Source organism: Ambystoma mexicanum, chromosome 1p, assembly GCF_040938575.1.
Source record: "Ambystoma mexicanum isolate Mex_15411 chromosome 1p, UKY_AmexF1_1, whole genome shotgun sequence".
Classification (NCBI taxonomy): Eukaryota; Metazoa; Chordata; class Amphibia; order Caudata; family Ambystomatidae; genus Ambystoma; species Ambystoma mexicanum.
Genome location: NC_090921.1, coordinates 764,905,920 through 764,921,876, shown reverse-complemented (window position 1 = coordinate 764,921,876; position 15,957 = coordinate 764,905,920).

Here is a 15,957-nt window from a genome sequence, read left to right as displayed (position 1 = left end):
CTGTATGACATTATGGGCCAAGTTGCCGCTTTCACTAATGGAAAGGTCAGCGTTGTTGAAAATGGTGGTGCTTCCGAGGCTACTGCATTACTTCACGAATGTTCCATATAATATACCCAAAGTCTTCTTTAAGACACTGAACAGCACCTGCCAGAGCTTCCTATGGCACAACTCAAGATGCAGAATGTCGCTAGAGAAATTACAGAGACAATACGACCAGGGAGGGATAAAAGTGCCGGATTTTGAGGGGTATTGTGTAGCGTGGCAACTACCATTTTCTACGTACTGGCTTTTAGACGAACAGACCCAGGACACCGGGTTACTACAACCGGTATACGCCCCATTCTTTTTTAAAGAGATGGTGTGGACCATGATATAATGAGCCCTAAACCCCCCTGTTGCTGAGGCTAGGCATGATGACATGGCAAAGGGCCTGCTGTTTTCTGGACAAAGATACGCCCTACTCACCCCAGATCCCATTGGTGACACTAAAGAGTAAAGACGCGCAATTTAGGGTGAATGTTAGGAAATACTGGGAGCCTAGAGGGGTGGTGACATTAGGCAATATACCGAGAGAGGGATGACCAATGACTTTTAATGAGGTCGCTTTGGAATCAGGAGAACGGGAGGTGCAATACATACCCTATGCCTCACTTCTCCATAGAATAAAAGCAAAATGCCCAGGACCAGAGAGAGTATTGGTAGATGATGAAACGAAAGAAACATTCTATGATGTTTCCGAGGGAGGACATGCGGTATCACGACTATATGAGGTACTGGTGGCGATAATAATCTTATACAGATTAGGCAGAGTTGGGCAGCAGATTTGCAAGAGCAGCTGTTGGGCACAGCTTGGAGCAGGACCCTGGGATATCATAAGAAAGGGTCCAGAAATACAAAACTGCAGCTGATCCAATTATATGTCACTCACAGAGCATATTTTTTGTTGTTGTTTGAAATGTATTTATTAGTGAGCAGATACAGGCACAAACAGTATACATCACATATATATTTATACCATGTTATCATCCTCTGGTTTCATTGATGGTAACTTTTGCAATTCAATGTACATTCTGGGGCAGCATCAAGTCAACACATCAACAGTTATTCTGGATAGAGTGCTAAAGCAGGTATAAATTAGCGATTGCTTGCATCAAAAGTCTAGGCAAAGGGACTCTCGAACATCGTGTAGAAGTTGGTTCATAAAAGTCTGAAGTTCCAGTCCGGTTGACCTGCCTCCTGTGTCTCCCTCATGTTTGGGCTCTCTGTTTAATCACTATAGTTCAGAAACAGCCTAGATAAAATTAAACAAGAGCCTTACAGAGGTTTATTAAGGAGCCCTGTTCAAAAAAAGTCACACATATATGACTTTTTTTAAGTTAATTGCATCAATTCATTAGAGATACAACTGATTGAGTGCCTTCTTCTGTAAATATGGATCCCTCTTCTGTAATTCCTTGTAATCAGTTAAATAAGATGCAGGGAGATGCTAGAGACTGCACACACAGAACACATGATTATATTAAAAAGCCCTCAGCAGTTGAGCATAGAAAGAAAAAGAAGGTGCTGTTGTCTCGATGGGTACTAGAATTTCCTATCCTTTAGCAAGCATGCAACACATTTCCTTCAGTGTACTGCCGAAACGTCTGACTTGGTCTTTGAAATGTGCTGCTTTGTTCATCACCCGCAAGGAGTGATGCTTCCACCCATACGCTTCCCCGGCCCCTGTGCTAGACTCCAATACTAGTTGATAGAGCACTGTAAAAAGTGAGGGATTGTAGCAGTAAACACTCACTGAGATATTTGCAGACCTACAATACTAATTGTTATTTAAATACCTCAACATAGGAGACCGCCATGGGGCGCGGAGCATGCTGGACGTGTGAGACCAGCGCTCCTCCACCACCGCAGGGCCTAGCAATCTGAGCCAATCCCCGGCTGGGAGTTTGGAATAAACCCAACGGAAACGTGCGCCCCTGCGGCAGCGGCCCAACGATTCGAGCGCTCCACTGAAAGTGGATATAGCCTGGCCCCGATCTGAGGCCCCGCTCGCCGAGCAACAGAGAGGACACCTTCTCGGAGGCCGTGCAGCGGAGCAACTGAGGGCGGCAACCCAGCCCACGTGCGCAATCAGCACACTCCAACGTTTCTGCCGGTCCAACGCACCCCTCGGTGATCCACACAGAGGCACCATGCCTTCAAGTGCCGACCCCCCCCGCAGCGCTAACAAAGGACGACCTCAAGGACATCCTCCAGGAGTTAAAGCGATTCGAACGGACATACAAGCCTCTATAGTTGATCTCAGGGGGAGAGTGGAGACGCTCGAGGACAAAATGGAGGGTATGGAAAACAACCACCTCCAAATGGACCTGTTAGACATGAAATATGAAGCAAGGCTAACAGACCTAGAAATCAGAGAGGAGGACATAGCCCTGAAAATGGACGACCTAGAGAATAGAGAACGCCGAAACAACCTGCGCATTATGGGTGTGACTCAACAGAGAGGCGAGACTGCCGCAGACGTGGGGAGAAAGGTTCAGGGCCTCATCAACCAACTCTTCACACTCGAGGGGTGCAAGGAAGTCCAGCTGGAAAGAACCCACGGAGGGGGAGGTGGAGCGAGGGGCAGCCCAAGGTCCATAGTTGTGCGCTTCCTCCGCTACAGAGATAAAATGGAGGTCCTCGAGAAAGCAAGAAGGCTGGAGAGTTTCTTGTTCGAAGGAGACACAGTGAGGATTTACCAGGACCTCTCGGCTTTCACTCTTACCTACAGAGGAGAGTGCCGGCCAGTCACCCAGTGGCTCACCAGCCAAGACATAAGATACAGGTGGTCCTTCCCATTCGCCTTGTCTTTCGAACGCTCAGGAGTGGACTATAGAGTAACCAGCGGCAAGGAGGCATCTCAAGTGCTGCAGGTACTCAAAGGGGAGACCCCAGAGGAAGGAAACGAGATGGAGGTGCAAGAGCCTCGGAGCGCTGTGAGGGAGCCGAGGGCCCCTGGTCCACAAAGAAGAAGATAAAGGGCTGAAGGAAATTCAAGAAACTTAACACCCCCACAACGGAAGCCAAAGGGGACTAAGTGGCCAGAGGCTCGCTACTAGTGAAATTGAGAGATTGAATCAAACAGCCCCGGCCGGGGACGCTGAGCTTAAAAAGGGGACTGCGGTGGATGGACTTGCATTCACCCTGGTGGCTTGCCCATTGGCAGGCGTCATGATAAAGAGGAGGGGAGGAGGGAAGGGAGGGAGTTGGGGTTGGGGATTTTGGGGACCCACGCAGTCTCAAAACCACATTGGAAGGTGGCAGCAAGCACAGATCCGGGAAGACGGTACATACAAGACAAGGACCCAATGGCGGACAATGAGAATAGGGGCCGGGCCGAGTCACTGAGAATTGGCTCACTCAATGTAAAGGGTCTGAACTCCCCAGCAAAGCGCTCCCTCTTTGGGAGGGAAATGAAGAACGCTAAACAGATATCCTCTTCGTACAGGAAACTAGAATGGTTACGGGAGAGGAGAGGGCCATCCTGGGAGCACACGTACAGGAAACTAGAATGGTTACGGGAGAGGAGAGGGCCATCCTGGGAGCACACGTGGGCCAGACCTTCTGGGCATCCGCTCCCACGAAACGGAGTGGAGTCGGGATCATCCTGCAGAGAAACCAGAGACTCACAGAGGTAACCAGGTGGGGGAGGGAAGACGGTAGAGCCATGATTATATCAGGTGACTTGCACAACTCCAGGGTCTCCCTAGCGGCGATCTATTGCCCTAATGTGGGCCAGGTTGAATTTCTCAAAGAGGTGATGGGAGAGATAATGGCCAGGACAGAGGGGCTCCTTATACTGGGTGGAGACTTTAACATGTGGGCAAATCGGGAACTAGATCATAGTGGAGGGGCCATCCCGCCAGGCAGCCGAGGGGGGAGACCCCAGGGGAAATTCTGGGAGCTGATGTGGGGCTATGGGCTCGTAGACACATGGAGGGAATTGCATCCGGAGGGAAAGGGATACACCTTCTACTCAGCGGTCCATGGCACCAGAACGAGAATAGATTACCTTTTCATGTGGCACCAGAACATGAGCCGAGTGGAGTCCTGCATCATCCGCCCGGTTAGCTGGTCGGACCACAATATGGTCTGGGCAGATATTAGTGTAACGGGTCTGAAACCCAGAGAATCCCTGTGGAAATGCAATGACTTCCTGCTAAGGGATGTGGTTTTTAAGGAGGAGATGGAGAAGGCGATCAATGAATATTTTGAACTGAATAACACGGGTGAAGTCAACATAGAGACAGTCTGGGAGGCAGCAAAGGCGACCTGGAGGGGTGTTCTGATTCGAGAGGGGACCTTCCAAAAAAAGGACCAGGACTCTCCTGGCTCATAGGCTACAGGCGGAGATAATAGCATTGGAGGGATCTGAAGGGAAGAGGGATGAGGAGAGGGAAGGGGACTTGGGGGATGCAAGAGAGAAAAGGCAAGAGCTGAGAGCATTGGAGATGGGGAAAATTGTAGCGGGCCTCCAACACCTGCGCCAAAGGTATTATGAGAAAGGGGATAAGGCCGAAGCCATGCTGGCGGCCAAACTCTGGGGCCAACGGAGAGATAGATGGGTGTCAAGGATCTCATGCAGGGATGAGGGGACAAAAATGGATCCCGAGGGAATAGTGAAGGAATTTGCGTGGTTCTATGAGACTCTCTACGGGAGGGAAGGAGAAGTGGAGGCGGAGGCACTGGGAGCATACCTCGGAGGAGTAACATTACCTGTGATGGACCCCCCAGAGGCATCAGCTTTAGACGCCCCAATAACGTGCGAGGAGGTACTCAAGGCAATGTCGGGTCTTAAACTGGGCAGGGCCCCCGGGGAGGACGGACTTACCGCAGGCTTCTATAAGGCCTTTGGAGGCCTACTAGCGGGGTTTCTGGCAGGCCTATTCACAAATATCATGAGGACTGGGAGAGCGCCTCCATCTTTTGGCAAAGCACTGATAACAGTGATCCCGAAGGAGGGCAAGGATCCAACAGACTGCCGGTCATATAGACCAATCTCCCTCCTGAATGTGGACGCTAAACTGTTCACCAGGATCATAGCCACGAGACTAGACATCCATATTCCGGAACTCATCCACTCTGAACAGGTGGGCTTTATACAGGGGAGACAAGGGGCGGACACCCTCCGAAAAACCCTGCGCCTGATGAGGGAAGCGGCCCCGAAGGGAGACAACCCGGTCCTGGTGGTCATCGACGCCAAAAAGGTGTTTGACAGGGTGGACTGGGATTTTCTACATGGAGTCCTTGTCAAACTGGGCTTTGGCGAGGGAATCAGGCGAGCCATTAAGGCCTTATACACAGACCCCTCTGCTAGAGTCACGGTAAATGGTCGCCTTTCACGAACATACAGCCTTCAAAGGGGGACGAGGCAGGGCTGCCCCCTCTCCCCAATCCTGTTCGCCATGACCATGGAAATACTCGCGGACTACATCAGATGTGCCCCAATGGTCCGCGGTATTGATGTTGGAGGCCGGACCTTCAAGCTCGGCCTCTATGGAGATGACATACTGCTCCACCTGAGGGAACCCACTAGCTCGGTCCCGGCAGCCGTTCGCGTTATTGAACGGTTTGGCGAATTCTCAGGCTTCAGGATGAACATAGGGAAGTCAATGATCTTCCCCTTTGCCCCAGATGCAGACAGGCACCTCACAGAGCTGTCCCCCCTGGGGTTCCAAATTCATACCGAAGGGATTAAATACCTGGGGATCAACATCGTCCCGCCCCACGAAGATCTAAGCCAGGCAAATTACCCCCGCTGTTTTATAACTTATTTAAAGATATGAAGACATGGGGTAAGGGGCAAATCTTGTGGATGGGAAGGATAAACGCCGTAAAGATGAACCACCTCCCCAGGGTCCTGTACGTTTTCCAGATGCTCCCTTTGGAAGCCCCAGAAGCACTTCTTAAAGAAGCCAAAAAACGCATAACGAGATTTATATGGCAAGGCCAGAGACCCAGAATAGGTTATGAAACACTCACCCTCCCCAAGGATAGAGGGGGGGTTGGCCTCCCAGACTTACGAACTTACCACAGAGCGGCCCAGCTCAGAACCCTGGCCCCCCACCTCAGAGAGGACCCCAACAAACAATGGGTCTTTCTTGAAAACTCCCTCCTGAGCCCTGTCACAGTGGGTGAGTGGTTATGGGTCCCGATGAAAAAGCTGCCAAGGAGAATCAGGGATCACCCAATACTAGTAACAATGTGGAAGGCGTTGAAGGGTAAGGGTCACGGTGAGAAGGTGACCACTTGGCCCTCCCCCATGAGCCACATCTGGTCCACACCAGTTTTAGACGAAATCCCAGGCCATGAACAATATCAACCCTGGTTTGACGCGGGCCTATGCAGAGCTGGTCAGTTGGTCAGGGAGGAGTCCTTTATAAGTATCCAGGAGCTTGAAGAATCCTTGGGAATAGGTAGGCTCTCCCCACTCCTCTACCTGAGACTTAAGGGAATCCTAATGAAACCAAAACTAAAGCCCAAATTACAAAGAAAACTCACCCCAGTTGAAAAAATCTTAGATACCCATGTAGAAATGAGAGGCCTCATCACACTCCTTTACTCTGCCCTTTTAACCCCCAGGAGGGAACCACCAAAAGCCTCAGGGGGAAATGGGAAAGAGACTTGGGTTGTAGGATCGGAGACGGTCTCTGGGGGCAACTCTGTAGTAGATCATTTAAGACCTCGATCTCCTGCCAATACAAAACCCATGCTGTCAAACTCAGTATGACTCGATCACACTTTCTAGGATGTTCCCAGACGTAATCCCCCTTTGCTGGCATGGGTGTGGGGAAAGGGCAAACTATTGGCACATGTGGTGGACATGCGGGAAGGTTCAAACTTATTGGGCCGAAGTCCTGAGCTGGCTGAAAGAGGCGGGAGAAGGTGTGCTCCCACTGGACCCGATGTTGGTACTGTTTGGCCTGCAGCATAAGGATGACCACTGGGAAAAATGACTGGACCTCTCACACTCCCTACTGTTGGCAGCCAGAGCAGCCCGAGCTAGAACGTGGAAGAGGCCCACCCTCCCCTCGAGGAAAGAATGGGTAATGATTGCCAAAGACATATTCCTTATGGAAAGACTTACTGCGGCTTTACATGGTTCAATCACCCAAATAGAGACAGACTGGCTGCAATTTCAAGAGGTGTTTGGCAATACACAGGCCACGTCCTGAGACCCTCAAGTGTCCTTGACCCGGCCCAAAAAGAAGCCCCGACATGGAACGAATGGCCTTGGTACTCGGAAAGCCGGTCAACCACTGGCGGAGAAAACCCGGATTGAAGCTGCCCTATGCTGCATCATTCCTATAAGCAGACAGCAGCGCTCGAGATAATGTGTGGGGTGGGTCGGCGGGGGGGAGGGGACAAATGCAGGGAATAATGGCTTATAGTTTGATTTGTTGAGGGCGATTGCCCAAATCTTGTAATTTGCGTACCTATGCTGTTGTTTGCCAAAAATCAATAAAAATTGAATTAAAAAAAAAAAATACCTCAACATATGATGTGCATTTTAAGAAGGTCATGACTCTGCATGTACACAATTCTTTTGCAGTGCATACAAAATTGTTTGCAACATAGCCCACCCTTATATCATTGTGTAGGATTACACAAGTGCTCAGTGAAACTGTTTATGTATTGAAGCAAGTTATCGTATAATGTGTGATGGTCTATGTTCAAAGAAACACTGAACAGTTGGAAACGATGCAGATTGTGTGAAAAGTATTTTCCTGTCTGAATATCCGGTATCCTGATACTATGGACGAGTAATCCCAGGCATAGTCCATACCCATTATCCCTTATATGCTAAGTAAGTGATATTGCAATGTTGCTCTTTACTTATAGGGTAATGTTAAAGTAGGAGACACTGAGCATCACATTTGTCTTTTCTAAATCTTTAGAGGCCAAATTAATGTTTGAGTTCTATAATGCGTTAACTTACAAGGGTGCCGCTTCAAAATAGTTGCATGACATATGTACAAAGAAGGGGAAGTATGTAATTTGGTTACAGTTCCAAGTAGCCTGCTTACTAGTATCCAATATTTGACCTGGCAGTTTGATTAGTGTGGGTGACGCTTTTGGTAAGGCACAATGAGTAACAGAAATTCTGGCACTTAAACGTTATTCATGTTACAACAAATGTAAAACAAGTGGATGTAGGTACACATCTGCTAACCTTTTGCAGAGCCAAGAGAGGTAGAGTCAAGGTTGTCCGGTAGTATCTTAATGTACTCTGGGGCCGAAGTTTTTCCAAACGTATTTTATTGGCATTTGGTCATATAGACATTACAGATTAGGATTTGGCAACGCATCTGATTCCGAAGTTAGAGTCATAAGGTAAAAGTGTGGTAGAATCTGGTTTAGGAGTCATGGGTGGGGAGGGAACATTTTTGGTTAATGTGTGCACGCATATCTTGGTTAGATTCTCCTGTTCATGGAGCCAGTTTTTCATATTAGTTTTTAACCTCTTGTGTTGTATTTTGCTGTTAGGGATTTTAGGTGCATAGTAGTGTAATGCATATTAGCAGAATATGAAGACTAGTTGCTTATTTTAAGAGAAAGAACATTTCAGGTCATTGCTGTGGCTTGTGCCTTATTAAATCTTTTTGAATAGGTGAGAATTGTCTGTGTGCGCTGCTAAAAATGTTCTGAGTGGCACCCAGAAGGAAGCTGGGCAAGCGCACATGCGCACAGCTTAGAGGGAACATTGCTTGGGAGTGTCTGTCTCAAAAAGTGAACCAAACATTGACAAGCTGGTTGCCGAAAGACAGGCACATCCTCCACATTAATTCTCACCAAGTGACAGTTCTGCAAATTAATCATTTGCTTGTCCAGGGTTTGTAAACACTATACTTTCACAAATGGAAAATACAACACGTGTATGGCCCACTTTAATATTTTATATTTCTTGCACTTCATGATTAATAAAGCATTACAGAATGTGTCCACATTTTATGAGACTCTCCCAAAAACGTCCTGCTTGCAGTTCATTACTCTGCAATTTAATTTGAGAATATACTGTGCAGCACAATTTGCAACAGTTAGTAAGTGTGTGCCCCTGTACTGTCAGTCGGTCATAATTGGGCCCATAAAATGCCCCCCTTCAACACTGAAATTACCCTCACAGGGTCAAAATACAAAGGATCCCCTTTCCTTTTTATCACAGCTTTTCTTATTCGCACCATGTCACCACATTTTACTCTCAGCTCCTTTCTGCCTCTCCTCACATTTTCTCTCACGACCCATTCAACCTTCCTCTTCTTCAACAACTTTCACACATCCTCAACCATCACGTCAGATTCTCTGCAAACGCCTAACCATGGCAGACTCACTGCAGAATTCGGTTTCCGACCATGCATCAGTTCAAAAGGACATAAACCCGTCTCCGCATGTGGAACCATTCGCAAAGCCCATATCCTTTCCTGAAAAGCTACTCTCTTATCACAGACATTTTCCTGGGCCATGCGTACACTTTCCATCACACATCTATTCATCCTTTCCATCATACCATTTGTCACTGGGTGGTAAAGAGCTGACTTCTTCTGCTTGACCCCGCACTTCACCAAGTACTCAGGAAAACATCCTCCAGTGAACTGCGTCCCATTATCCGTTAGAATACTCTCTGGAACACCTTCCCCCGCGAACACTTCTTGCAAGACATCAACCATACTCTCACCTGAAATGTCCCTAACAATCGCAAACTCACACCACCGGGAAAACATGTCCATGAGAAGTACCACATATTTACCTCTCCCATAGCCCAGGTTGACAGGACCGAAAATGTCCATGGCCAATTCTCTCCATACACCCGTAGGAATGTTCACCTCCACCACTGGTTGTCTTGTCACGACCAGGCCCTTTCCTGACCTAATACACACCTGACAGTCACCCACTCTCTTCTCAATGTCCCTTTCAAAACCTGGCCACCAATAATCTGACCTGAGAACTCCTTTGGTTTTAGTGATACCAATATGCCCAACATGGGCCAAATCAATGACCTTGGCACGTAATCCAATTGGAACCACTGCACGCTCCCATCGAAATAACATCTCATCTCTTACGGATAGTTCATCCCTAACTTCCCAAAAAGGCTTCTCTCCCTTCAATAGTTCCATCCTCCTAGGCCACACCAATGCTAGTACCTGTCATAACACATGACAATATCTTGTCTTTCCTTCCTTCTTCTAACCACAGCTCTCTAGGCACTATACCTTCAGTATTGACAAAAACCATTTCCATTTGCACATCTTCATCCTCCCTTGCACTCAGTGCCACCCTTAGTCGAGACAGACTATCTGCTAAAACATTTTCCCTGCCGGATATCACCTCCATCTGAAATCGATGGCATTGCATCCTGGTGACCCATCCTGCCACACTCCTTGATACCTTGTCCAATCTTTTGTTCTCAAAAATGACTTTTAGTAGCTTATGATCTGTTTGAATTATAAAAACGGTTCCCAATACAAAATTCTTAAACCCTTCTACTGCCCAGTAGCACACTAATGCCTCTTTCTCCAAAACAGAGTATCTCTCTTCTGCACCCCTTAATGCTTGCGACGCATGTGCTATTATGTCATGGGACCCATCTGAATTAATCTGAGACAAAACTGCACCGACTCCCGAATCACATGCATCAAGAGTTATAACACTTTTCCGCCTAGTGTCATAGCACCCTAAAGGTTGGGCCAAATAAATATCCCTCTTCAATCTCATGAATTCTTCCTCACATACCTGGGTCCACATGAACTCGGCACCCTTCTTTAACAGTTTCCTCAACTCCACAACCTTGGATGCATAGTTTTCTACACATTTCTGGTAAAATTCCAGTAAACCTAGAAAGGATCTCAAGTTTACCTTGTTAGTGGGCCTCTCCACCGCTTTTATTGCATCAAATAAGTTTTCTTTGGCCTGACCCCATTTCCTGATACCTCATGGCCCAAATATTCCACCTGACTTATGCCGAACAAGCACTTCTCCTCCCTCAGGGTAATACCTTTCCTTTCAAAGATCCTCAACACGTCATTCAGAATGGCATTGAGTTCTTCAACAGATTCACCGCATATAAGCACGTCATCTTGAAAACAGAACACGCCTTTTACACCACCTAACATCCTGTCCATGAGTTTCTGAAACAATGACGATGCCGACACCAGCCCGAAGGGCATCCTCTTAAATTGAAAAACCCCTTCATGGGTAAGAAAAGCAGTCAGTTTCCGACATCCTTCCTCAAGCTCCACTTGATGGTAGGCCGACACCATGTCATGTTTTGAGAACAACTTCCCACGGCCGACCCTCGCTAACATCTCCCCCATATTGGGGAGTGGATGCCGGTCTACCAATACACATCTATTGAGTTGCGCGAATCTACACACAACCTGAGCTCTCCCGAACCCGTCCTCACTACCACCACTGGGGATGTCCATTCCACACCCCCAGCCCTTTCGATGAAATTTATCTGCAACAGTTTGTAGATTTCCCTCTTGACACTTTCTCTTAGCATCATGGGTACAGCCACAACTTCACCAGCACAGGTTTACTATCCTTTCTAAAAAATGATTTAATGTTGGACCCCTTTAATTTTCCCAACACTCTTCTTAAAGACGCAGGGATACTTTTCAGCTATAGCACAACCCACATGAAGTACCTGCTTCCTTTCATTTGGGTCTAATCTTATTTTCAACTTCCTCTGTTTTCTCCATCCTAATAGCGTCAGACCTTTCTTTGACACATGTATCTTTCCTTCACACCGGTGACCCTTGAACTCAAATTGACCAACACAGTAACCTAACAACACAATTTTATCTTGGTTGTATCCACTCGGGTTGATGTCGGATTTCACCAGAAATCTAACTTCTCCCTTCACATCTCTTTCAAACACCTCCCTGGACAACAATGTGATCTTGGACCCTGAGTCAGCCATCATCATCACATCCTGACCATTCACATTGATGCATGCATATGGATGCTTGTAATCATCGTCATCATCATCATCACCAATAATATTTATCGTGCCATCAGTTATATTCTCAACATAGGATGATTCCTCATCTTCTGAAGATCTTCGATCTGACTCCTCATTAACGTACAGCACTCTCCTATGTTTGAAGTGTCCAGATTGGTCATTCTTACAACAGTTAGGGAAATGTCCCTTTCTTTTGCACTTAGAACACGTGACTCTCCTTCCGGGGCATCCTAGAAACGCTGCAAAGTGGCTTGCGCTAGCGCAGCGAAAACACAGACGGTCATCTCTCTTCTCTCCTTCCTTTTTTTCTCCCTTCTGGATAGGATCTTGTGCGCATTTCAGCTCTCATGCTCCTCGACCACTCTGCTTGGGCTTATACTTCTTCTTGCCTTTGGTCTCACCCACAGCCAGAACTTCAGGTCTCAGATCCTTAAATGTGGTGTTCTCATTCTTTGACAATTTAGCCACACATGCCAAAGAGTGCTCAACCCTGCGCGCTATTGTCAACACTTCATCCAAAGACTGCTCGTCCCTCAACCATAGTTCCTCCCTAATCTTGTTGGAGCAACAATGAGTCATACATTGGTCTCTTATATGTTCATCAAAGTCATCATTGAACTTGCATGACAGGGCCAAGTGGCGTATTGCGGTGATATAGTCCTCTCCAGATTAATTTGGCTCCTGTATGAGCATACGAAAATTGAAACGTTCTAGAATTGTGCTCGTTTTGGGGTTGAAATGTCGGTCCAGTCTCACGAGGGCACCATCTAGTTCATTTGGAGCATCACTGGTTCCATCGTCCTGGGCCTAGAGCAGTGTTTCAAAAATTCTCTGTCCCTCATATCCAAGGAAATGCATGAGCAAAGCCATCTTCCTGTCATTGGGATATGAGTTGCCACAAGTTGCTTTCAGATAGTGTAGGAAGCCCTTCTTCCATTGCGACCATGCAATCTTTGGCGTTCCTGGGGTGGGCATAAATGTTGGTGGCCCGTTTATTCCTGACATTGCCAGCCCTTCTTTCTGTGTCTGCTTGGCCCATTTTCTGCACCTCCCTTACTCTCTCCTTGTGGCCACTATATGCTGATTACTATTTACTCTTCTCTCTCTATTCTTCACCCTGATGAGATCCGCCTGCCCTTGCTGTTCGGTGCATAATACAGTGGGATTCACTGGGGACACTTCACTCACATGGAAACATCGAGAAAAACAACACAACACAGTTTCTTTCTTCCTTAGCTTGTGATGTGTGCTTATCAACGAGAGTGCCCCTCTCTTGTACTCCGCGCGGTAACCTCTCGATGCACGGATCCTCGGTGCGCCTCTATTACAATGAGAGTGCCCCTCTCTTATATCGTGCCTGGTAGCCTCTCGATGCACGGATCCTTGGCGTGCCTCTATTACATGCTGGGCGGTCTGCCCCTTACGTGGTGACATCCCTCGATACTGGTGCCGGATGCCAAAAAGGAAGCTACGTTTCGGGCTTCTTCCTACGCAGACACTTTCATTTACACAGGATGGAGTCACGTAAGCAGGAGGCAATGCTCTACTTAAGCTGCGGATGATCCCACGTTGCCCGCTGCTACGCAGGCAAGTGGAGCGGCACAAGCAGACTTGCTTGTCAGGTACGTGACAGGCTTGGGCGATTGGGGCCGCTGCAACGCCTGGGGAGGCAGAGCAGCCTAGGAGTCCGGTGTGGGTCTCGCACCGGACTCCTGCCAGGGGTCCCTCTGGTCCTCTTCCTTCTTCCTTCAGGATTGTGCTAGATCCTCATCGCCAATGTTAGGAAGCATACGCAGGATCACGATGATGATGCATAGGAATTTAATTTCAAGCTGATTACATTAAGGACCCCCAGCTGCCCACACGCAGCCTGATCTCTTTCAAGAGCCCATAAATTGCCTTCAGATAGAACCTTTATACAAGTAAACACATACAAGATTGTCTTGGCAGAATCCTCACACACCAACACTCCACTTGACATTACTAAGATTCACTGCCGGGACAACCATCCCTTAAGCTACATCATAACACATACACACACACACACACACACACACACACACACACACACACACACTCTTTCTCATATAACCATGACATTGGGCCTCATTACAAGTTGGGCGCAAAGGGATACCGGGCACCGGTAATGACACTGGTGCCGGTAATCCCTTTGCGCCCTACTACGAATTTCTCTTTGTGGGTCCTTCCTTAACGCCTGCTTTCAGCAGGCGTTAAGGACGGGACCCGCAAAGGGACACTGGGGTCAATAACGGTACCATAATTTACAGTACCGTTATTGCCACCTTCCTCCTTCCCATTGAGCCCTATGGGGGCTCAAATGGGAATGGAGTATGGTTCCCGGAATGGGGACTTACCAGTCCCGCAAAGGTCGGAATGACCTGGTAAGTCTCCATTCCGGGAACACGGACCCGGAATGCGGTAAGGGGATAGCCATGGCTCTAATAGCGCCATGGCTACCTCCAACCTCGGAATGACCCCCATTGTCTTTTGTTTTCTCCTCAGTACCATGAGGGAGCTGTGGCATTGGTGGGCCAAGGGGTGGAAATGGGACCCACCAGAAGACAAGGACGCTAGCAGAGCAGCACTCCAGGAAAGGATAAGTACCTCTTTTTTTTACTGTGTTTAACTCTCAATTACAAACATGCTTTCACAACTAACCACCACTCTGGCTTTTGGTTTTCTCCTCAGAACCATGAGGGAGCAGTGCGTTGGCGGGACAAGGTTTGGAGATGGGGTCATGCCAGAAGACAAGGAAAGAATCAGTACCTAGTCTTGACTGTTTTATTTACTCTCGTTTTGTTTACTTACACACACACACACACACACACACACACACACACACACACACACACACACACACACACACACACACACACACACACACACACACACACACACACACACACACACACACACACACACACACACACACACACACACACACACACACACACACACACACACACACACACACACACACACACACACACACACACACACACACACACACACACACACACACACACACACACACACACACACACACACACACACACACACACACACACACACACACACACACACACACACACACACACACACACACACACACACACACACACACACACACACACACACACACACACACACACACACACACACACACACACACACACACACACACACACACACACACACACACACACACGTTTCCGAGATGGCGCCCCAGCAGAATATCAGGAAGCTAGCAGAGCAGCACTCCAGGAAAGGAAAAATACCTAGTCTTGACTGGTTTTGGACTGTTTTTGTCCCTCTCTCTTTATGTCTTTTTCACATACACATACACACACGCTTCCACAACTAACCACCAATTTGTCTTTTGTTTTCTCCTCAGTACCGTGAGGGAGCGGAGGCATTGGCGGGGCAAGAGGTGGAGAAGGGACCCCACCAGAAGACAAGGAAGCTAGCAGAGCAGCACTCCAGGAAAGGGTAGGTGCCTAGCCTTGACTGTTTTCTGACTGTTTTTTTACTCTCTCGCTTTGTCTTTTTCACATACACACACACTCACACACACATGCTTTGCCAACTACCGCTTTGTCTTATTATTTATTAGAATGCAAATACACAGGCAAATAATTAAAAATCCAGACTAGTACATACAGACTGTCACTTCAAACATTTTATTCTTTAATAGAAGAATATCATTTTCCAGTGAAGCAAAGAAGGAAATTCAAAACAGAATAAACAGCCATACTCCAACCAATCTTCTTCAAAGATGAGTGAATCTGCGTGACCTAACCACTCTTTAGGGCCCTAGTGGACTTTGGTGGCAGTTCAGAGAAACAGTACCAGGATTCAGTTGTTGGTGGACTGAACCATCAGACACTTTGTCGAAAGAGGATGCAAGTTGATCAGGCTCAGTTTGGGCACGTAGG